The sequence below is a fragment of the Cyprinus carpio genome, chromosome A25 (assembly GCF_018340385.1).
Source record: "Cyprinus carpio isolate SPL01 chromosome A25, ASM1834038v1, whole genome shotgun sequence".
Classification (NCBI taxonomy): domain Eukaryota; kingdom Metazoa; phylum Chordata; class Actinopteri; order Cypriniformes; family Cyprinidae; genus Cyprinus; species Cyprinus carpio.
This window is the reverse complement of record NC_056596.1, coordinates 3759082-3782921: the sequence shown is the minus strand read 5'-3', so window position 1 is coordinate 3782921 and position 23840 is coordinate 3759082. Positions and strand designations below refer to the sequence as shown.

The 23840-nt window shown below is 40.2% G+C and overlaps 1 pseudogene; it reads left to right on the top strand.

The window, feature by feature from the left end:
• Positions 1 to 2656: 2656 nt before the first annotated feature.
• LOC109109996 lies at positions 2657 to 16836 on the top strand (annotated as a pseudogene).
• Positions 16837 to 23840: the final 7004 nt, after the last annotated feature.

The following is a 23840-nucleotide window of genomic DNA, read 5'->3' as shown; positions in this document are numbered from 1 at the left end:
GTTAGATAGGAAATCTAGTAGAATTTTAATAATATACTTTCTATACATTATGGGATCTTATTTTGCACACATATAAAAACAAAAACTTTTCAAAATGTCTAAATTAAAAACATTCAGAGAATCAAAGAAACAAATTCTGATTTAAATATTGTTTGATTCAAACATTTGGATGATATGAATTAGTTTATGATATATTTAGACCTTTTATACAGTCTATGATTAAGACCCATGATGCTCTGCACTGCTGAGCTGAATGATTGTGACCTACACATGCATTTCCACCACTAGGGGGCAAGCGTTGTTTCCCATGATACCTGATTCCAGGGTACATCTGAGGCCAAATTTCATCTGAGATGCACAATCGTAGAGCAACACACATGCACACAGTTATGTACTGTTTGAGTCTGAAATTCCGCTGCCCGAAACGCTCACCGCAAACACAGGGACTGTCCAGATTCCCAGAGCTCTCCAGAATCCAACAGAGACAAACGGCTCAGTCTGGAGTCTGTTTTAGACTCAAACTTCCCCAATCAGTGGCTAAATGACACCATGTCGGATCCAAACAGAAGCAAACAAAAGAAACACAAAGCTGATTGGCTGAGGGCAGAAGTGTGCAGGGTGAGGTTTCAGGCATGTCTGACTGCGTCTGAGGTCTGAGCTGCAGGTGATGCATTCTGCCAGTCAGGAGAACAATTCGCTGCATCAGAAGAGTTTTAATCGGTACATCTCGGTGTTGGTTATTTCAGGCCAACGTTTACGTGTTTATTTTATGAGGGGCAATAACCCAGGACATGTGGCCTATTTGGCTTCATGCACAAAGTCATGTAAAAAATACCATAGACCTTTGGGCTTTTTCGAACCTTTGAACCTTATTCAAATGAATCTGTTTCAATGCTGACCAAATCGCAAACCCCCGTTTCTATGCAAATCAGTGGCTGACACTTTTGCTCAGAGCTCCAAGTGCTTTCCGGCATGTTGATCCGCCTCTATATATAAAATATATATATATATATATAATAATAAAGGCAAGAACTCCCAAAAATAAATAAATAAATAAGTAAATAAATATATAATGCTGCGAAAATAAAAATGTGCAAAATGCAAAGAAACTGAAGTGGCAAATAAAATAAAAATGTATAGTGTTTTTATTTAGTTAAAATAAATAAATGATCAGGTTTTGCTTGACTTCATTCAAGTGATTGGAAGATAATTTTATTAGAAATAAAAAGGTACAATAAAAAAATCTTTGAAAATATTTTGTTTTTAATTAAATATAATTTTAAATAAATTACGGACTGGCCCTTAACTTAAAGTAAATGGGGCATTAACTGGGCATTAATGATAATAAAAAATCAAAGATAAGTAATAAAGTATACTACAAATTAACTTAAAACATAAAAAAAATAATAAAAAGAAGAAAGAAATACTTACACATAATTTATTTTTCTATTACAATGAATGTTACTTTAAGTCAAGCCAAGCCTGTACACACACACACACACACACACACACACACACACACACACACACACACACACACACACAAAGTATATTTTTAATTGTACAAATTTTAAAAACATATCTATTTCTATTCTATTCTTCATCATATATGTAGTAGCTATTACGATAGATAGATAAGCATATACTTTATGTATTCTTTATATAGTGTGTATTACATTCTCTGCATGAAGTCTCTAGTAAAACAGAATCAGAAAATCAGCTTGACACATTCAGAGAGAGCGAGAGAGACTGAGAGCGTGCGAGGACACACACACCGGCATGACTACCGCCCCCTTTGTCTTTATTCAGTTAATTTCCTCAATCTGAAGGAGGACCAGAGAGAAAGAATCCCAGATCAGGACACCAGGAGGAGAGACGGGCCCGAACACACCGAAACCCATTGCGCCACAGCAGACACGAGACCGGGGCAGCACATCCTTCCGTCCGATCCTCCCCGCGCGCCCAGCATCAATATCACGGAACATAACCGGCCACCAGAACCGAGCTGACTGACACCACGGCGGATCCGAGGCCAGAATTAGGGTGATTTATGTCCCAGAACGCCGGCGTTGTCGCTGCTTTTCTCGACTGAGATTTTCTGCTTGCGGTAGATTGAAACAAAGGAATCAACGGAGAAAATCACTCACAAATCGAACGCGCCACGGGAAAGAGAACACGTCCATATACGGAGTAAGGAGACGTCATAATGGTATAGAACGCTTCATAATAGATTAATGCACAAAAACGATCCATTGTCGTTCTAATTGTGAATGAATACATTGTTGCAGTTTATAAGTGCCATAACCACAATGGCAGGTGTTCATTAGTTTCTTTTTAATATATGCCCTTTTTAGTCCGTTCATAGCCTTGTTTTATCGTTCAGAATTAGACGGGGATTATTATTTTCTTTTAAGAAAGCCTACCATAGCCGGTTATAGTTAGAATAGATAGACACCTCATTTAAATATGAGTCATTTTTGACAATCATAAATTAGTTTATATGTTACCATAATAACGTTTGCATTGTAATTTATTATTATTTATTTATATGCTAATTAGCTATATTGATTAGAGTTATATTATCAATATTTCAAAGCATTTTAGTCAAGATATTTCAACATAGAGGGGGAGGTGTAAAATATCATCCTCCCGCGTGATGGGAGACACAAAGGACCAGGTGACCCGCCCGGGGCCCCTCAGTGGTGAGGGACGTGCCCCTGAGGGCCCCGGGTACCGGTCAAACGCAGCGCAGCTCTGGTGTGACGGACACATCATCACGAAACCCCACCTGAAGCAATCGCTACGAGCTGCTGGAGAACCCTGGGGAGAGGAACCTATGGCAAACAGTCAAGAAGGTCCATCGGCGCCATTCTGGACAGAGAGGTGAGAGCTTCAAGCATCTGTTAAAGATATCAATAATGTAGGGGTTATATATCAGAACTGCTTTACAGACAGGTTGCAGGTTCATGCCTGCAAGAGACTGACCTTTCGGTTGAAAATGACTGTAGAGGTACCATAGCACTGTGATGAGGTACATCTGAAGGAAATGCCATGATACATAGATGTATACTAGTGACTGAACTTCTGCATCAATGAATCTTTTGGTAAATGAATAAAGAACTGGCCTGGATCTTGGGCCGGCTGTAATTTGTCGTTTTACAGTGTCAGGCTCTGCTGTAATAATCTGTTGTTGTGTTTTGCTCATTTCGGTTCATCTCATGGGAAGTCCAGCCCATGAGCGTGTGCCGCACGCGTTTGCTTGTGCAGAGCAGATGTTTTTTAAAACTCCTGTAAAAGTTGCTCTAATGGCACCCAATGTAACGCATCATGCTTTAAAAACCAATTATCCATCTTTGTTTTGCAGTTTAGTGTTCAAAGGTCCACTGCTGACCACTTGTCTGTAAATAATGATGCAGTCAGCACTCACGATGTGTAAAAGACCTTGATTTCTGACCCTCGGTCACTAAAGAACTCTGACCTAGTAATTCTTCTGTGGGCATCTAGGTCAGGCAGGGCTTTAGATTGTTTCGTTTTGTTCATTAATCAAACATACCGGAGTCGTTCGGCACACTACGGCACGTTGGCTTTTGGTTGCCTGTTTAAACATTGTCCTCTAAATTCTCAGTTCACCACAGAACCTTGAAACACAGCTGCTAGGATGAAAGAAATCTTTCTGTTCTGCCAAAGTTCCAACCAAGAATGAAAATTTGGTCCATTTATTCACTTTCATGCCACTCCCAATTCTTTTTTCTAGAGTAGCACAAAAGATATCTGTCTGTAAAAAAAAAAAAAAAAAAACGTCTCAGTGTTTTGGTCCATTCTCTGAAAGACAGTGGGGAGTAGTTTGACTAGATTCATTGTACCAAGTGCATTGATGAACTCGTCTTGCATCAAAATACAGGTATAATTTGATAGGATGTACAGTTTTCAAGACAATAAATGCAGGAAGCTAAATATGAATGACTGTATGGTTAGTTATGTTTTGTTTTTAGAATTTAACTTTGTTTTTTACTTGAAGAAAATATCTGCAACCCATTCTAGCAGTTGAAATGCCCTCCAGTCATGTATATTTCCATGGAAACCTTGTGTGTTGGTGGCTGTTATGGGCTGGAAGCAGATATATAGCCTTCTTTTAGTTTAATAATTTACAATCCAGGCTATTTCACAACTCATGCAGTCCATATAAACACACACACACACAGGTCTGATTGTATCGGTGGGCAGTGTGCCATCAGAGTGTTAGCAGGCTGTTGAAGAAAGTATTGAGCGCATGCTAACAGACCTAAAAATAAAAACGGTCGCACACACTACACATATCATTGTTTTTTTTTCGTACACACACCCCAAACTCAGACGCATGGTAAAACATAATTTGTCATGCGTGTTTCTGGGCCAATAAACATATAAAGTCACTCAGGGAGACATACACTGTGATATTTTCCTGGCACGGGTTTAGTGTGCTTAGCCGGAATTAGTCAGAAAAACTTTTAACTGGCCGGACGCGCTGTCTGTAAAGAGTTATAGCACATACGTATAGATAACAGACATAGAAACCACTGGTAACCGCCATAGAGACTAAACATTAGACATCGCAGAGTCTTAAAGCACACCTACACACATACAACACTGCAGTATTTTGATTCTTTCTCCTATATGTGATTGTTCACTCAAAAATGTACATTTTGAAAACATTTCATCATGCTCATATTGTTCCAAACCTCTAGACTTAGGTTCTTCTGTGAAACACAAAAAAGAAGCTTTGGCTCCCCTTTGTGGCATCGCTGCGAAATGCAGTGTACTCATATTGCATTCTAAATTGGCAATTCTGACACATGTTAAGTGTGACTTCACACTTGCATAATTAAAACGTTTTTACATATACTTGCATAAACACATTTGCAACCAGTTTAAAATTGGGCTTGCCTACCTAGAACTTGCATTTGCATATACAGTACTTTGTACTTGTATATGAATTGCATTTAATAACCACATACTTCCAAATTCAACAGCGGCCTTAAATTGACTTTTGCTTATCTAAGGGTCGTTATGTTTATGTACTGGCAATGAGTTATAAATTGCATTCTCATTTTCTAGGAATACCATAACACTATTTGAAATAGTACTTGAATAGCCAGAAACATTTGTTTTTGCAAATACTTGCATTCCGTCAATGAATAGCACTTTAACAAACAAACTCGCAAAATCTACCTTGTGTACGTTGAAACATTTGTAATTTTTGTCTGGCTTGTGTTGCATTGCATTTTCTTACTTGCATTGAGTTATGAATTGCATTCTGAATTGCAGTACAACTTTCCATACCCAGAAGAGTTGTGTTCATTCGCATACTTACATTGTGTTATTTTGAATAGTACCGAATAACGTAAAAACTCTCAAAACATTCAATGTTTTTTTAATTTGAATTATGACACAAACTTTGCGATCTTGGTTGCATTCCATCAGCAATTGAATGCAATGCAGAATGCAATGACGCATTTTATCAACCTTGCATATCTCAAAGTGTAATTACATACTTGCATTGTTGTTACGAATTCTGTTCTAATTTTTGCAGCATAACATTGAGCTTGTTGTGTACCTACATCACATGTTTATAATCACATATTTGCATTGTGTTATGAATAGCACTGATTAAGTGCAACAAAGCATTTAATTGACCTTGCATTCCACCCCCAAACATTTGTGTTCGTTGTGTTAATAGTGCTCTGACGAAATTTTGGAAATTGCATTTATGTACTCAGAGGCATTTGCCTTTACATACATGCATACTTGATTGTGTTATAAATTGCTTTGACATTTCACAAAATATGACACACAAAAAAAGCATTTTATTTCAGGCCTTTCAGTAGGTCATTATTGTCCTCTTTTTTATATCCCCCAAAGAATTTTTAGGAGACAAAGTTGATAGCTAAATAAAACATAACGGCGATCTCCATTAAATACCATGAGATACAAAAGAACAACCTCAGAGCAATAAAATATTCCTCTGGACCATTATGTTCAACTCATATCATATATAGTTTAGTTCTCTAGGTGATGTCTCTTGCTAAAACTAACAACCTCTGGGTTGCTGGCAACATAAAACGTTCATTCTGCCGCGATAAAGCTTTACTGTTTGTTATCAGGTACACAGACAAACAGAAGTTCTGACTGTTGATATATGCCTACAATCCAGAACGGAGTATTCCTGACCTTTACCCCTAAGGCACAGATCAACCAAAGAAATTGTGCTAATTAACATTTTTCTTCGTTTATGACTTTACCAGCCTCAGATTCACCATATGACCCAAGCAGACAGACAGATAGCATGTGTGTGTGAGCTCTTGCACCGCCCCCGCCCATGAGCTCGTGTGTGCAATGCATTTGTGTGGCATCTGAATGTACAAACAAGATCGGATGTCCACATATCAGTCAGCATTCCTTCCACAGTGTGGTGATGCATTGGTACCATGTCTGTGGTGAGGTGTGGTTTGTACCACACTTGTCCGTATGTGTGTGAAAAGGGTCACTGTGCCAGTGCGAAAGCAGACAGACACTTGAAAGTCCATCTTGAGCAGGAAATGAAAATGTGGAAAAATTAATATCCTGTATGGAGGCCAAAACAGTCTGATAAAGTGTAGGGGGTTTTAACAAGGATTAGTTCACTTCCCAGAATAAAAATGTCCGGCTCATTTTCTCACCCTATATCATCCAAGATGTTCAAGTCTTTATGTCTTCAGGTTGCCAAAGAATATATATATGTACTTTTTGACCCACCAACTGCTCATTCTTGCACAGCTGGAACTTATTAGAAAGGTCACGGGTGACGTAGGCAAGAGTACCAACCCAGCGTACAAAGGCGAACGACGAGATTGTGCTTGGCCATTTGAGGTTGTTGCTATGGGAGTTTGTTAGCATGATTGGGGTGGTTGTTAGATGGGTTACCCGGGGGTGTTATTAGGGTTTTGGGCCGATGGCTAGGACATTTGTGGTGGTCACTAGTTTTGTCCAGGAGGATTGCTAGATGGTACCTTGGCTACTGGGGTGATTAATAGAAGAGTACTTGGGTGGTTGTTATGGTTGTGCGATATGTATTATCTACAATAATGTCGTAATTGTTTTTTAAAACTAAATATAGACAAGAAGTTAATATTAATTAACTCACAAGTTTAGACACAAGTTTCCTGTTTTTGCGTCTCTTTCATTCTCAACAAAAATAGTTTTAAACAAAGCCACATCAACTGTTGCATCTCTGAGCAACACACAATGGTGTTTTTTTACCGAATCAATCAGCCGTTTGAACGAATAGATTGAATGAATGACTCAATGACTCACACATGAAGTGATTTGCCGCCACCTACTGGCAATATTAGGTTTATATTTAAACTATATTTTCCCTTTTTTTTCCTTTTTTTTTTTTTTTCCCTTCCCTTTTCTTTTTTCCCCTAATCATTTCAAATACCACTATTAAACGTTTTGTTTTTAAAACATCAAAACATTATTTATACATTTGTAACTGCAGGTTAACTGCATTCATGTCCTGCATTAAACAGTCTGTGTGAATGCATCTAAATGCCACAGATGCACATTCTGTGTCACCTGTGTCCCCAGCAGTCCTAAACCTGCCAAAATACCAGCACAATGTGTGAATGCATCTAAATGTCACAGATGAATATTATGTGTCACCTGTGTCCCCTTTAGTTGTTGTTAAAAATATGATTCCAGTAATTATCGTTTGAGATATGATTTTATGTAATTTTGGGATATAATCTTCTGTCATTATCGCATACTCATAGTGGTTATTAGGGTTTTGCATAGGATAGGCCATTTGAAGTGGCTGCTAGGAGGTTGCTAGGGTGTTTGGGTAGTTTTATGTTTTTTTTTTTGGTTACTAGGGGGTGGTAGTCCAGGTTTTTTGGGGTAGTTGTTTAGGCATTCCACATAATTGCAAGGTGTTTCTAGGGTGTCCGGGCTGATTGCTAGATGGTAGCTAGGGTATTTGGGGTGGTTGCTAGATCATTTGAGGTGGTTGCTAGGGTGCTTTAGGTAGTTGCTAGGGCGTTTGAGTTGGTTGCTAGGGTGTGTGGGGTAATTGCTATGTTGCCAGGGGTGATTGCTACATGGTCAAAAAAAGCCACATGGTGTCAAAAAAAAAGCAGTTTTTTTATTACATTTATAAAAAAAGTAGCATTCCTCTACACTACAAAGTTTTGAGGTATCAATCATGTTACGCTGACAAAGTTCAAAATCCCTCTCTTTGCAAACAACATTAAGGAAACACAAAAAACTCGTCTGCAATTTTTATTGATGCTGTAATCTTTTCATTTGGCTCGCGCACAGATAAGCAAATAAAAAGCTCAGCTGGTCAGAATCCCTGTTTTCTACCTCTGTGGGAAAGCTGTGATTTTTGTTTTCTTCCTGGAGATTATTTTTTAAAACTCTCGCTCCTGCTGCGTTTGAACACTAAAACTGCAGCATTAGTATTCATGCCGTCTCCAGCGGACCTGGCGGGAGGTGAATACCTTCAGCTGCACATAAATTCATGAGCTCATGGAAAACACTCGCTGATGGCTTTACAATAAAGAGCAGGGTTTGCCCATTCGGCATTTAGAGAACGGGCCCTGGTTTCTGGATTTGTTTATGTCTTTTTTAATTCCACATAATCAGTTTTGAAGCATTCCGCTAGGACTTTCCTTTTATGGGTGTAGTCAGTGATTTACCTTCAGCTCCTCGGAAACATGTGGTTTTGGTTTCTCGAAGAAAAGCGGCGTCCGCCTGCTCGCTCGCCATTAATGTGAAGACTCAGGCTGTTCTGAGAACTGTGGGCGATGATGAGAATCTACACGGAGGAGCGGATAGACATGTTTTCAGGGACAACTGTTGTGTGGGTATAACATCAACAAAACAAAAGGAATTGACAAAGGTCTTCCTCTTTTCCAGCTAAGGTTTGTCATCAGCTCACTCATTGTTCCATTTGTTCTTTAAATGGACCTGTAAGCACATGCCTGGGAGGGTGAGATAGGACAGAAATAGACAGGAAATCACTGCCAGATATCATATTTCCCATTTCATCCCTATGACCATTCATCCATCAGTCAGTCAATAATAGGGCATCTCCTCTTTGCCCACATCATCTCCCGTTCAAGAATGGTTGTGTTTTTGGAGTTCTAAAAACTCATGTGTGGAACATGGCATGGGCCTTTATTTTTTTTTTTTACGTGTTATTTTATTTATATTTAAACGATAAAGAAATATATTGTTTGATTACTTCCATGAATTTTATTAATGTGAGTGATGGTAACTTTTTATCTCACAATTCTAACTCTTTTCTCATAATTACGAGTGTAAATCTTGCAATTCTGACTTTATTCTCAGAATTGCATGACAACGCAATTCGGATATATAAACTTGCAATTGTGAGTGTTTTTAAAGTTAGAATTGCGTGGATATAAAAGTCACAATTGTGAGATATAAACTTGCAGTTCTGAGAAATTAAGTCAAAAATAAAAAAAGGTAGTTGTGACATTTTATCTCACAATTTTGATTTTTTTTTCTCGCAATTCTGACTTTTTTCTCGCAATTGCAAGTTTATATCTGGCAAGTCTGACAGTACAACTTACAATTGTGAGTATATATCTCACAACTGGGCCAGTCGTGGCATAATGGTTAGAGATGGACTTGTAACCCAAAGGTTGCGGGTTCGAATTTCGGTACCGGCAGGGATTGTAGGTGGGGGGCGTGAATGCAAAGCAGCTCTCTTCCACTTTCATACCACGACTGAGGTGAAACCCTTGAGCAATGCACCAAAAGCCCCTCAAACTGCACCCCAGGCATTTCCGCAACAAAAATGGCTGCCCACTGCTCCAGGTGTGTGTGTTCACGTGTGTGTGTGTGTTCACTACCTCACTGCTGTTGTGTGTGCCCTTGGATGAATTACAATGCAGAGCACAATCTACCGAGTATGACACCATTCTTGGCTACACATCACGGTCACTTTCATGGTGCGTTTTTCACTTTCAGAATTACGACATGTAAACTCGCAATTATGGGGGAAAAAGTCAGGGAATTGTGACATGTAAACTTGCAACTGCAGAAAAAAAAAAGTCAGAATTGTGAGATTAAAAGTTTTCAATAGCTTTTTTATTTTTTACTTCACAGTGGCAGAAATGGGGGTTCCATACATACTGGAGCCTGTTCAGGTCATCCTGTGATCACATTAGAGACATCAGTGCAGGGTCCTCAGGGCGCATGAAGAGAGTTTCATTCTGCTTCTAACCACTCTACCGATGCCTTCCTTTTCAATCCCCCCAAAAACATCAGGAAAATTACATAGCAGGAGACTGAAAATATGCCGTGGTGTGTTTCGTGCCGTGATGTGTTTATGGGATAATTCTGTTGTGGGTGTTGTGTGTGTTTGTGTGTGTAGGGGGATGATTACACCTCTTTCCTTGTCTGAAGAATCTACTCAGGTTTTTTTTTTGACATTCAGAAATAGAATGTTTTTGTCAGAGCCGCGGCTAAGTGGTAAGCTGTGCTGCTAATCCTGGCAATGTGAGTTTTATGTTAACTTGAGTCATTTCCTATCAAAAAAAAAGTGGCATAAAATTACTAAGATAAATCTACCAAAATTAGCATCTTTTACAAATACTCTGATAAAACATTTTTTATTCTTTTTGACAAGATTTGAAAGCTGTAAATCTTTCTTCTCTTTCAGGTTGCCATCAAGTCCATCCAGGGAAAGAGAAGATTAAAGATGAACAGGACATTGTTCACATTCGACGAGAAATCGAGATCACATGTCCGTCTCTCTTTCTACTCTTATTCGCCACATATCATCTCTAGATATGAAGGTATCTATCCATTCATCCAAACTCAGCCAATAAATAAAAAAACACAATTCTCAAATGAATAACCTTTCATTAACTATTGATTAGACTTGTGTTGTGAAAGACAGTAAAAATGTTTTGCTTTATTCATGTAATAATGCTCAAATTACAGAAGATCAGCCTCAGTGAATATGATGCTCTCCCCATTCCTGACCAGCATGTGTTGTTTTCAGTGGTTAAGATCTCTGGTGAAATTCTGTGTTGATCATTTCTAAAGACATTTTTGCAAGCCGTCTGGTTTGTTCTGCTGATTCTGTGCCACGGCAGGCCTGGCGAGCTCTCGGTGTGCTGACTCGACGGTTTTTCCCGTTCAAAGTCCGTCTGGGTTTATAGGGCAGAGGGCATTTATTTTTGAAGAGTTGCCGTATTCATCTTTGTTCTGTGTCATGACTCCCGCCTGTGTTGTGGTTGGGCCCGACTCAAAGAGGGGAGAAACCCTCTTTAAAATGAGTCTCCGGAGACTCTCTTTTTTTTCTCTCGTGTCTGGGCTTTGTCTTTCATTGCTCTAATGTCAGAGTGTCTTTCTCTTTTAATTTTGTGCGGTGTTAAATTATGTTTATGGGTTTGGGCTGGTCGTGGAAATTTTTGGATAGAGGAATTCATAGCTTGCATACCCGTTTAGCTGCGGGAACTTTCCCAGAGGAACATTTTTTAATTACTCAAAGGTTGCTCACTCTTTGCTCACGAGACTTAGAGTCACGGATATCAAGAGTTTCTTTATTGCTTCTCCTAAAATTCCTCACAAATGAGACAATCTGAGAACAGTGTGAGAAATTTGAGGGGTTTTTTTCCCCAAAAAAACATCTGAGAAACAGGAGACTTGAGCAAAGTCTCATTTTAGCTGCATTTAACCTCACTGTGATCTAGGAGAAACAATTGAGATGATCTAATTTGGAATGTTCCTTTCTCACAGGCTGCATATCACTGTTGAATTTAGCGCTGAGCTCCGATATTTAGCATCACTGTGAGAAGACTCTGATTTACTCTCTTTGACAGTAAATCTGTTATGTTAACTCTGTTACCCCTCTCTCTCCTAAACTATATTTGCACAATCCCAGAAGGCCTTGCGCTTGCGTTCCCTGCTGTTCTGTGGAAAGCGATGGCGAACAGGAGAAATTCTGTAAAAAGATGAGAAGCGATTCTGGATGTGTGACAGGAGCTGGCGGCAGCGCCAAACGCTTGGGTGGGGTGATCTGTATAAGGATTTTTGGGGTTTTGCAGAAACAGCCACTTTCTGCTGTGTGTCGGACTGTAATTTGCTGTGTTTGTTCCTCTGGATTTTTCAGCTTCTCCTGGTCATTAACGGATTCCGCTGTGACCTGCTGAACTTTCTGGACTGGCTACTACAAAACAAAGTCTTTTCATTTTTATGCATCCAGTAGTTTTGTACTTGTACATTTTCATTGTGGGTTGCATTCTGAAGAAACAAGGCGCCACCGTGCATTTATTTTTTGACTGGACGCCTCCCTCCGGCCTATGTAAACTAGACATGGGTCACGTTATCCAACTGGTCAATTCCTGAGGCCTACAACTTTATCTAGATTTTTTTTCTTGTCTATTTCTTACAACTTTTATATAGAGACTTACTTCCACAAACTGAAATAAAACATTTTATACTGATTTCAATCTGGTACACAGATCATTAAATAAACATTCTGAACATATATAAATAAAACAGTGTAAAAGGTGTAAATAAACTAATCAGATTTCATGATGTTGTTTTGTTCTGTAGTGTTTGAAAATAAGGACAAGATAGTGATTGTCATGGAATACGCCAGTAAAGGTGAACTCTATGACTACATCAGCGAACGCAGACGCCTGACTGAGAGAGAAACCCGACACTTCTTCAGGCAGATCGTCTCTGCTGTTGCACTACTGCCATAAGGTACGCACCTCTCTTACTCTCTCCTTTCCATTCTTTCTCTTTCTCAATCCCTTTCTCTTCTCTAAACTGCACGTGCAGTTATTCGATGAAATCAGGCTGTGGAGTGCGAGGTCTATTATCTTTGGCTCTTGTCAGATTGGGAGGAATCTTGGAATAGACAACTGATGTGAAACAGCTTTGCATCATGGGTCCACACATTTCAGCATTTAGCAGAGCTGTTGATAGAGTAATAAACCAACCATTTGTACATTTCCATGAAGTCTTGTGTATGTGTTATAAGGGCTTTTACCAGTAGCTTTTCCAGTTTCTTACAATTGGATTGTTTTCAAGACTTTTCGATAGAGTTTGAAACCATAATTCAGGATAACCGGGACATTTCCCCAGTCATCTCAATGGCAAAAAGTGTCCCAATTTACCTGAATTCACCCTATATTTATAAATGATGTTTCTTTTGTTTTGTCCACCATTTGTGGGTGGATTTCTTTTTGTCACTGAGATTGTTGCAGTGCATTATAGGATTGTATTCCGATACCTACCTACCTTATTTAACAGTATATCAAAGTGCTGTCTAATTAGGCAGATTACTAGGTTATGATTACTAAATTTCAGATAAGACAGTCCCACTCCCCCAATGAGTCAATCAAGTTTCCCTGTGGGCCTGCATTGAGTGGGCTGGTTTTGCAGCAGAAGATGACGTGGATGTCATATATCAGGGCAGGGGAGCTTCCAGACACCAATGTGGAGGGTAATGAGTCATCATCGCCATGGGCAACCACAATGCCGGGGATTTTCGGGTGGGGTCGGCCTGACGAGAAAAAGAAAACAGCTTGTCAAACTGTCGATTTATAGTTCATCTGCTAAACACTGTGCATGCTGAACACATGCATCTTTCATGGTCATCAGACATCTGTAACAAACTCTCTCAGAGAAACCTCTGGGTTTCCGGGCGTGCTGTAACCCGAATGCTGTGTGAATACTTTAAAAGGAAACACAAGGACTAACTGCACAGTCATGTACCAATCAAAAACTGGTGTCTGAACAGAACTGTAATTACAGAGAGGGTTTGTGGGAGAGATGTCAGGAGTTAATAAAGATTCTGTTGGCTATGACATTATTACCTCAGATCTCTGAAGTGCATTCTGATGTTTTCTTTACAGAATGGTGTTGTTTCACCGGACCTGAAACTGGAAAATGTGCTACTGGAATGAAAACTGTAACATAAAGGTAAGCATGTTTCTGAAACAGTGGCTACATCCTGGTTCACATCCGTGAACTATATAGTATACAACATTAGGATTAGTGGGGTCCCACAAAATAGTATATGGAAAGGATGGTGTACTGTCTCCCAACTCAGTAGTGTTTAAATCCAAGTATGTGAACTTAAAAATTAAGAAATGGTGGGCTACATTCATGAAACAAAACAAGCAGGATGTTGAAAAATTACTCCTTGTAAAAGCAAACACTTACTCAGTAAAAGGTAAACCAGAAAAATAAACTTTTTTTTTATGATTATTTCTCTAAAACCAAACACTGATGTATTTGTTGTTCATTCGATGTCAGATTGCTGATTTTGGTTTGTCTAACCTGTATCATAAAGACAAGCTCCTCCAGACCTTTTGTGGTAGTCCACTGTACGCATCCCCAGAGATCGTCCAATGGCAGACCATACCATGGTCCAGAGGTGAGGCATGTTCAGATAAGTGTCTCTTTATGTTGAACTTCTTTCCAGGGTCATAAAAACATGCTGGAATGGTTTACTACAGGCCTGCATGACGTGATGCGACAGACATAAACCCTTGAGGTTTGCATCATTGTAAATGAAACACCCCCACGGTTTCATGATGTTAGCCGTGTTAAATCCACTGTGAGCAGCTGTGATCCATCACAGACACTCACCTGTGTGGTTAGTGAAGCCTTATTCTGCTCTTTGATGGGATTATCCTTCCACATAGGCCTGGGAACAGGCAAATACACACCTTGTGCTTCCCTACTGAACATGAAGAGCAGCTGGAGTATTTTCTTTCTCTCAAGTCTCTCTGATGTATCACATCGTCACACTCGGTCAGAGTTGTACGGTTCTTTCTAGAGCTTACATGTGCCGCTCTGTAGTATATAGCTCAGGCTTTTTAAAATTTGCTGCAGTTTTTTTTCCTCAAGGGTATAGAAAACACTAAAATGTACGACGGTAATAAATCAAAATGGCCAAACCCTTGCAATCACAATGACACAATATGAAAGTCTTCATTTCTTCTTCTCACCCTGGTGACCGCATTGAGCAAAACAATTACCCTAGTCTATAAGTAATTTCCTGGTGAACTGACAACTCAAGAACCTGGAAAACTTTCCGGCTGCTGGCGATCTTGAGATTTCTGGCCTACATACCTTGCCCTTTCAACCCACCTTTCCACATGAACTTAGAATTTGTGTAATAGAATGTCTCAAAACAGATTGATGTGCATATAGAGTTGAAGCTGAAAAACAGCCTGAAAGACTGGTACCATCTGACTGCTGTTTGTGCTTGCTGGAGTGTCTGGTTGCTTTCCGCAAAAAAGCATGGCCATCAATAGAATTCCACAGGAAAGGCCAGCAAGCATTAAACATCCAAGTCTTTGTCATGTGACTTCTTCTGTCCCACTCCATATGACACACTATCTGGAGTGTCATTAAACAGTAAGCAGTAACTCAATGTTCTTTCAGAGTCAGGCTGACCTTCAGTGCCATCCATTATTTGCAGGTGGACTAGGCTGGCTCTGTGGGGGGGGGGAGTGCTGCTGTATACGCTGGTCCTATGGCAGCATGCCATTCATTCGATGATGAGGGGACCACGAAAAATCTCCAAAATTTGGCAAATCAGCAACGGAGAGAATCGAGAACCATCCCAGTCCATCATGTACCTGTTTCTTGCATTAACTCTTAGACCATGTTCATAAATGCCTTTTGTATAGAAAAATGTGTACTGATGTCTGCAGTTAAAATGTGTCCTCTTGATCATGAGAAAAAAGAAGCTTGCTTGGTCCTTTTGTTTAGATGCCCGTGGTCTTATCCGCTGGATGCTGATGGTCAAGCCCTGAGCGGCGGGCCACAGTGGAAGACATCGCCAATCACTGGTGGGGTAAACTGGGGATGGAAACCAGTGTGTGTGACTGTGAATCGCAAAGGGATTCTGTCTCACCCATGCTTGGCTCTATCTCATTGACTGGCAGAACCGGACCGAACCTCCGACCCACTAAAGCCATCCGATCCGAGCCATTCCCACTTGTCCGTCAACGCCCCAAAAAGTCTAAGAAAGAGAATGATGACTGTGTTCCCCTCACTGTAATGGAGAGGACAAGTCCTGGGCCTCAAGAGACCAAAGGGGCATACCTAAAGACAAGAACCTTTGAAAGAGCAACGCTCTCCAAGTTTGGAAGAAATAGAATCCAGTGTGGGAACCCCAGAGAAGGAATCTGGTGCCTGATGTGAAGAGTGTGAGGAGGAGCAGGGGCTAAACAGGCAACTCTCCTACCCAAAAGCGGGCTCCTATCCTTCCAAAAAAAACGAAGAAGGAATCCTAAAAAACAACCAACAACGGGGAATCAGGGTACTATGTCTTCTCCAGAGCGCAGCGAGTCCTCTGACCTTCTATGTGGCAACATTACATCCTCTTGCCGCCCGCTCACCACCAAAGCGAGCGGGTTTGGTAGGAAAGGGCATTTTGAAAGCGCAACGGGAAGTATGCTACATAACAGTGGCGCTCCTCCTCCTTTGATGTCCCCCTGGGGAACTCAGCACGCTCTGCTATTGCTGGTTTATCCCGGCAGTCAGAGTCGGCCCTGCTAGTATTTAAAGGGAGGATCGGACACCAACCATCAACAACAGTTCCTTCATGTGGCACTGACTGGCGCCCCACCCGGTGCCCCCGCCCAACATCAGAGGCTGCGTGTCTGCATAAAACCGTCTCCAAGCTTGCCACTTCAAAGGTCTTTCAGGCAGCTCTTTCCTACATAGTGGGAAATTCAGCAACTACCAGAAACGCCGGGCTCTCCGGGGGACTACAGCAGCTTCCGCTCTACTAGGATATCTGATGATTAGGACCTCATTTGTACCAACAGCCCTGGACCATCAGCCAACCACCTGTCATATGTGAGGGGGCCAGTTGAGAGGGAGGCCTAGAAATAACGAAGGGGGAGCAGAGTGGGAATATGTTGTTTGTGGCATGTTTGGTGACGACCATTGCAAAAACTGGGATTCTCTGAATGGAGTCCCTTTTTTAATGGTGAGTATTATTGGAAGTTGTAACACAACCAAACCTCACCTTTTAAACCTCCTAACCCTTTACCCTAATCCTACCCTAGTCCGACTTGACCTTTACCCACCCAATCTTAGACACAGTTCAAATGTTGTACTCCAATACAACGTTGGGCACTACAGCCTAGGGGATTTAAGGGGTTGAAGTAAGTCGAAATTGAGTTGGTACTTTCCTGTGAACTTATCCCCCTACAGTGCAGGAATGAATTATTAACTTTTTACATATTAAGGATAAGGTGAGGTATCATCGCAGGATGGCATCATTTAACATCACCTTGAGGCCCACCTAAGTTTATCAAGCACCTTTACCTTAAAACTATCACAGAGCCACACTGTCGGTTGTGAGTGTTACTTCCAAAAAAAAAAAGAACCAGGGTCTTGCTCCCAAAGTAACTGTTTTTGTTTGTTATTATTTATTTCATATATAAATCTTTTTTTTTTTTTTTTTTTTTTTTTGTCTAGATTAGTTGAGAACAACACTGGTGTGTTCTGGCAGTACTGGAAAATATAGAAACTGATAATCTCTCATTGTCCTTGAATTGGAGCTGACATATATCATTGGTTTAATTTTTCTTTCTTGATTATTGTAACTATGACATTTAAACTGCCATAATGTAATGATCAAACTCGTAGTGTGTATTCATAGGAGTTGAAACATATATATGGATTTATAGAAGTGCCTTTTCGTGTTTCTTGTGTTTTGTATTTATTTTTTTAATTCATATTAAAGGATGTATTCATTTCCTTAAGGGGTTGGAGAGATCGGGGGGTGTGGGGTGTGGGGCGCCAAGGAAGCTGTCATCAGACGAAAAAGCATATTAATTATTTTTATTTTATTATTTAATTTTATTTTTTAGTTTGTATCGAATGCGTAGAAGAGCCCCCGGACCTCGGAGCACAAAGCCTACCCTAAAGGAACTACCTGAGTCAGGTTAAATTGGCCCCACTTCTGCCGAGAGCTAGTGCTTTACAGTGCATTAGTCAAAGAATAAGACTAGGTCATAGAGTCCATGAACACCTGAAAGGGAATTTATTTTCAGAACTTCGCTGGGTAATTCAATGTTCCAGCATGCCTGGATGGTTGTGTGCTGATTGGAGTCCTGACAGGAAACATGTGTGCAGGCACTCATGTGTTTCTATTAGAAGGTCAACTCTTGTTGTTTTTTGATTGGTATTAGCCTGACGGTTTTAGAGTTCTGGACACCTTCACCTTAACAAGGGTTAACTAAAGGTAGAAATGTCAGACACAATCTCAGCTTTCCCCCAAAAGACCTTCTATGTTCAGGCCGAGACACGCTTGTTTGCTGTTTCCCAAAGGTTTTGACTGTAGGAACATTGTCTCTTCTGATTTTATGTGTGATTCTTAGGAATTATAGTGGCTTGCTTTTAAGAAAATGGATTTTGGTTTCTCTGTTGAACTTTGATGGCCAAAACGCTCCCGTTAGAGCTAAAAAATAGACCAATTAGTTTCAAAGCCAAATTCCAAAGGCATGTTTGGACTAGATCTTGTGAGCTTCCTGTGTCATACGGTTTAATGGGACTGACGCTTTATTGTTTTAGAATCTATTGAGTCCTTTGTTTGTGTGCTACCTGCAGAATTTTCAAGTGCAATTTTTTAGTTTTAAGGCTGTTTGTCTAAATGTTTTTAGAAGGTAAGTGTGAAGTGCTGTAGTAAAAGACGAGTGGTGTTTACCAAGGTATGTTCATGAAAGCATTTTGGATGGAAGACACTTTTCCAGTAAGAGGGACACTGGAAAGGATGATGTAGCTTTTATTTTGCTGCATGTGAAGAAAGCTAGTGCAAGTGTAGAAATAGTGAGATGAAGAAAGTAGTTTGAAAGGATAAGGCAAGTATTTTGTACCAAAGAATGAGCTTCGTGAGTTGGCAATTAGCGATTAATAGAAAAATTCATTCTGCGCCTAAATTTCAACAGAAACAGGTCATGGGAGGCATTTTTGTTCAAAGGTGGATCCTGGGTAGATAATTATAGACACACCTAATGTGTATCGTATAGTACTGCATTTCTGTATTGCATGTATTGTCAACTGGATTCAGTGACTCAAAATTATACTATGTTAGTATTTATGTTATGGTGCTTCTGTTTTTGATCTCCCAAAATATTATTGATTTACCTTACAGAAGAACAGTTGTGTGTGTATAATCCACGATCTTTCCTGGTCTTTACAGGTTTCAGTGCAGACCTTGCCGTGCTAATGCTACTGTTCTAGCTTTGCATAAACAGACGATCAATCCAACTACTGCAGTGTCATCTGGGTCATTTGCTGTGTGTTAGAAATCTCAATGACGCGACTCACAGATCTGACCCAATATTGGTTGTCACGGACATTCACTATTCAACCTTATTGTCTTAATACTTTAAAGACGACGGTGCAGACATCACACAAATGGGCCATTGCTAACACATAGTGCCATGGTAATGAGATTAAAAGGAGGCGGCTATCGCCGAATCAAATTGAAACATGCTTTCAGCCAAACTGGAATACGCGTGCAGATTAGTCAGAAATTCAGCATAGAGGGAAAAAACTTGAGGGCTATGTTGTTAGTGACAGTAATGATCTGCGAAGTATTATTATGTTCTTTATGGATTACTGGATGTTCTGAATAATGTCTTTTGTGGTCAATGCCATAATTCTTTTTTGGGCGGTTTGGTATACCGTTTGAGAAACAAGGATGCCAAGGTATTTGTTGTCTAGTGATCTGTGCTATCTTTTATGTTTTCTGCTTTAATTTGTTGATAATAAAATTATTACAATTGCATTATCCTATTCGATTTATTAGTGAAGCCAATTAATTTAACAGCACTTTCATACAAAGTGTTGAAACAACAAACCTGAAAGACAACCTGGAAGAGCCAAATACCAGAGAGACGGTACAATGCGGTCATGTGGTGTGTTGTTGTAAAGCTTGGTTGTGTATTCAGCTGCTTTGGTTGTTGTTGAGTGGAGGATATCGCAATAACCAGCAGTGGTTTTGTACACACAACACCACATATGTGTAAAACCCATCCAATCAAACGAATATCATTTTCAAAGGTAGAGATATCTTGTGTGTACTTTAATTGACTGCGCTTAATGTTGATTCTTGCATGACATTAAGGCCAGCACCTATTCTAAATCTAAGATTTCTCAGTTAGCACCACCTCAGCATCTTTCAGTGGAACGTTTGGCTTCATTTGATTCCCCTTGTTGTTTGAGGGGTTTATTACAAATATGAGGGTGAGTAAATGATGAACAGACGATCCTAATCTTGGTGTGGAAATATCCCTTACGCAGGCCAAAGATTTGTACACAAGTGGCCCAGAGTACCAGAAAAGTGTGCATGAACAAGAAACAAGGATCTGAAGGGAGAAATATTTAAAGGAGAGGATGCTGTCTTTGCCAGCTTTAATTTGATCCAGAGCTGCTCTCCAGGGCCCACAAGAAACAGAACAAAGAGAGCGTTTCAGCCGCTCGTGCCAGAGAGAAATGAGAAAATATAGCAGTCCTGCTGCACAAACCCGACCAACCCAAATACAGTTGTGCTGCTACAGTCCTTGATCTAGTCCTTAGGTGTGTCTCAATACGCTGTCTAATTCAGTTCTACAAAAGCCCCAAAAAAAAAAAACTTTTGGGCTATGGAGTTGTCAACGTCGTCTTAAATATGCTAAAAGCTTATAAAGTGGTAATGTAGCTTGACACAAAAGCATCCATTTTCTTAAACTACAATCACTGACAATTAATGTATTTAGTTTCCACAATGTAAGCAAAACCTGACCCACACTAGGACAGATTCGGATACTTTTGTGATTCAGCAGGGGGCCTGTTCGGCCTGGCTTTCACCTGAACTTGTTCTTTTGAAGCAGTTAATACTGATCCAGCAACTGTGAGAGATTATGACTGATTGTTATTGCTAAAAGGACCACACACGGAAAGACGAGGTATCTCACACACGCTAATCAAGTCAAGCTACTTCATAAGAAGAAGTCCTGATTGCAATCGCACTTTGGCACGTATTCAGACTTACTGTAGTCAAAACCCGAAGAACAGACACATCTGATTTCCGCCTTTCCTCTCCCCCTCTCCACGGGATCAAACCTCTCACTACTCACGTTATCTGTCTCTGTCAGTGGTGTGCGAATAGTTCCAGGACATTCCTGAAAGGATTTCCGCTCGGCAGCAGCCAGTACAGCAAATGAATTCCCGAATAGCAGGACAACGGCAAAAATAGAGATGAGGAGGATTGATGAACGTTAAGTCTTACAAAAAAAGTACTCTGATGGTACCATGGTACGAAATGATTTGATGACGATGATGAGTATTCATATAAAGAGAAATAGTACCATGATAATAGCATACAAATATTCAAAAAACATGGTGAATCCAAGAAGTATAGGCTATATTGTACTTTGAACTAACCATGGGAATCGAATTAATCAACCATATTTTATGGATTTACATGGCATTCTATGGTAGGCTCCACTCATGTCCAAAAAATTAACTTATTAAACATTGTCCAAAAAAACATGGTATTTACCAATGGTTACCATCTCATCAACCAATTTTCCCCTTAATAAAGATACTGTGACAGCAGTAACCATGGTATCAGATAAAATTCATGGCACGAAAAGTAATACCAGTACGCATCTATGGTATTTAGATTGACTAATTCTTTTAAGTAGGAATTATTTATCATGCATATTACCACGCTTGATTACATTCAACAAACCACAGTACTTTCTACAGTAACCCTTTATTGTAAGTTTCCAGCATGTTGAACGAGGCGGCTGACGGTGGCTCTGTGATGTCAGTGTTCTGAGCTCCTGCTTTGTTTAAAAACCAGTGCTGTGACTGTAATGCTCCAGGAGAAGTATCACACAACAACCGTCTAACATATTTTACAGGAAGACATCTCTTCATCCCAGGGAAAAAACGTCCCGTCCATCAACTCAAAAGCTCTTTCCTCTGAAGTTCTGCCGCCTCCTGGGGCTGTTGTTTCTGTTTAGCACCCAACATCGTGTTGTGTTAAGAACTTCTGTGGAAGTTTCTAGGACAGATCTTACTGATGGAATCTTTGGGCTGGTTTCTGTGCAAGCCTTCATTTCTCGCCATCCTTTTGCTATCCCCTACTTAAGCTGCAGGAAACACATCACCGTGAACTGCATAAAGTGGTCTCTAGTGGCAGGAGCGAAAAAGAACAGAGGTCATTTTGGAGACATCTGACACCCTCTTTTTAAGAAAGGACATGGAAACGATAGTCTTTTCAAAGCAAAACACTTGGGTGGTTTTGCAGCTGTGTTTTATTTGAGAGTCAGTGATATCAGAATAACGAAGACAGGATATAAGTGCCTACGTGTAAGATGAACACAAAATGGCTGCTGCAGATCCAACAAAACTGATTATTCAGATTTCATTCACAAATGTGATGATATGCAAGTTTGGACCAAATGATGGAAAAATTTTTTTTGAAACATTGCGTTCACTTTTCATAGAATACTTGTAAGAGTCTACAACCCATGATTCGAGATCTAAATGCTATCTCTTTAACCCTAGGCGCTGCTGCTGTTTAGTGCTTGTTTACTTTGTGAATTGGATTAAATCTGAGACAGTATATTAAGTACCACATGATGGTTCATAAATACACCCGTTGAAGAAAAAAAAACAAAACAAATATGTGAAGTACGATGAGCCTGTCTCCTTTTTTTCCTGATTGCATCGTCCAGTACGACGTTCATCACAGATTTTTCCAGGGCAGTCTTTCTGTGAGGTTAAAGCTTATTGTTATTTCGGCAATCCACAGCGCGCTTTCTCTATATTCAGCACTCCTATGTCCCCCAAATAAACCCCTGGGAAGGTCTGAATCTGGAGAGCAGGAAAAGCGTTATGCGATAGCAGTTGGAGCAGGGCTGTCTCTTTTGGGCTTGAGGGTTGCTGAGTGGAATCTGTTGTGAGACATTTTATTTGTGGGGAAGGAAAAAGCGCTAAAAAGAAAGAAAACTGCTGATGGATTCTACATACCGTACTAACGAAGGATTATAAAGCCGAATGCAGAGAGAGCGTTTGGCATCGGTGTGAAGACTCTAGTTAACCTTCATTCAGGCGGGGGGATTACACAGCTATGGCCTGATTTCAGCCCCAGCCCATGATAAACGGGGAAATAGAGAGAGTTAGCCATCAGGGAAATGTAACCCCGCATGTGTGACTGATTTCATCCTGTAAGTGTAGAGGATTCGATTCGTTTAAGAGCTCACTAAAGCCTCTAACACTAAGAACCAGAACTGAGGGCCAGTTATACTGTGTTACATATGTCTCTCTTAGCTGCAAAAAAAACCAGCATATGCTGGTTAGGTATGTTTTGAACGCTGGGGATGCTGGTTTTTATGCTGGTCCTTTGTTGGTTTATGATTGGTGATGTTGCTAGTTCTAAGCTGGTCCTTTGCCGGGTCTTTATAGATGGTATGTGTTGGTTTTATGCTTGTCCTTTGCTCTGGTTTAAGATCATGTCCGTTTGGTGTTTAATGTTGGTTTAAGATGTCCTTTGCTGGTTTAAGATGGTCCTTTGTGGTTTGGTTATATGCTGTGTCCTTTGCTGATTTTTTAGATGGTCCTTTGTTGGTTTTTTTAAGCTGGTCCTGTGCTGGTTTAAGATGGTCCGTTGTGGTTTTAGTTTATGCTGATCCTTTTGCGGTTTTGTTAAGATGGGTCCTTTGTTGGGTTTTAATAGTGGTCCTGTTTGCTGGTTTAGAGATGGTCCTTTGTATGGTTTATGCTGGTTCCTTTGCTGGTTTAAG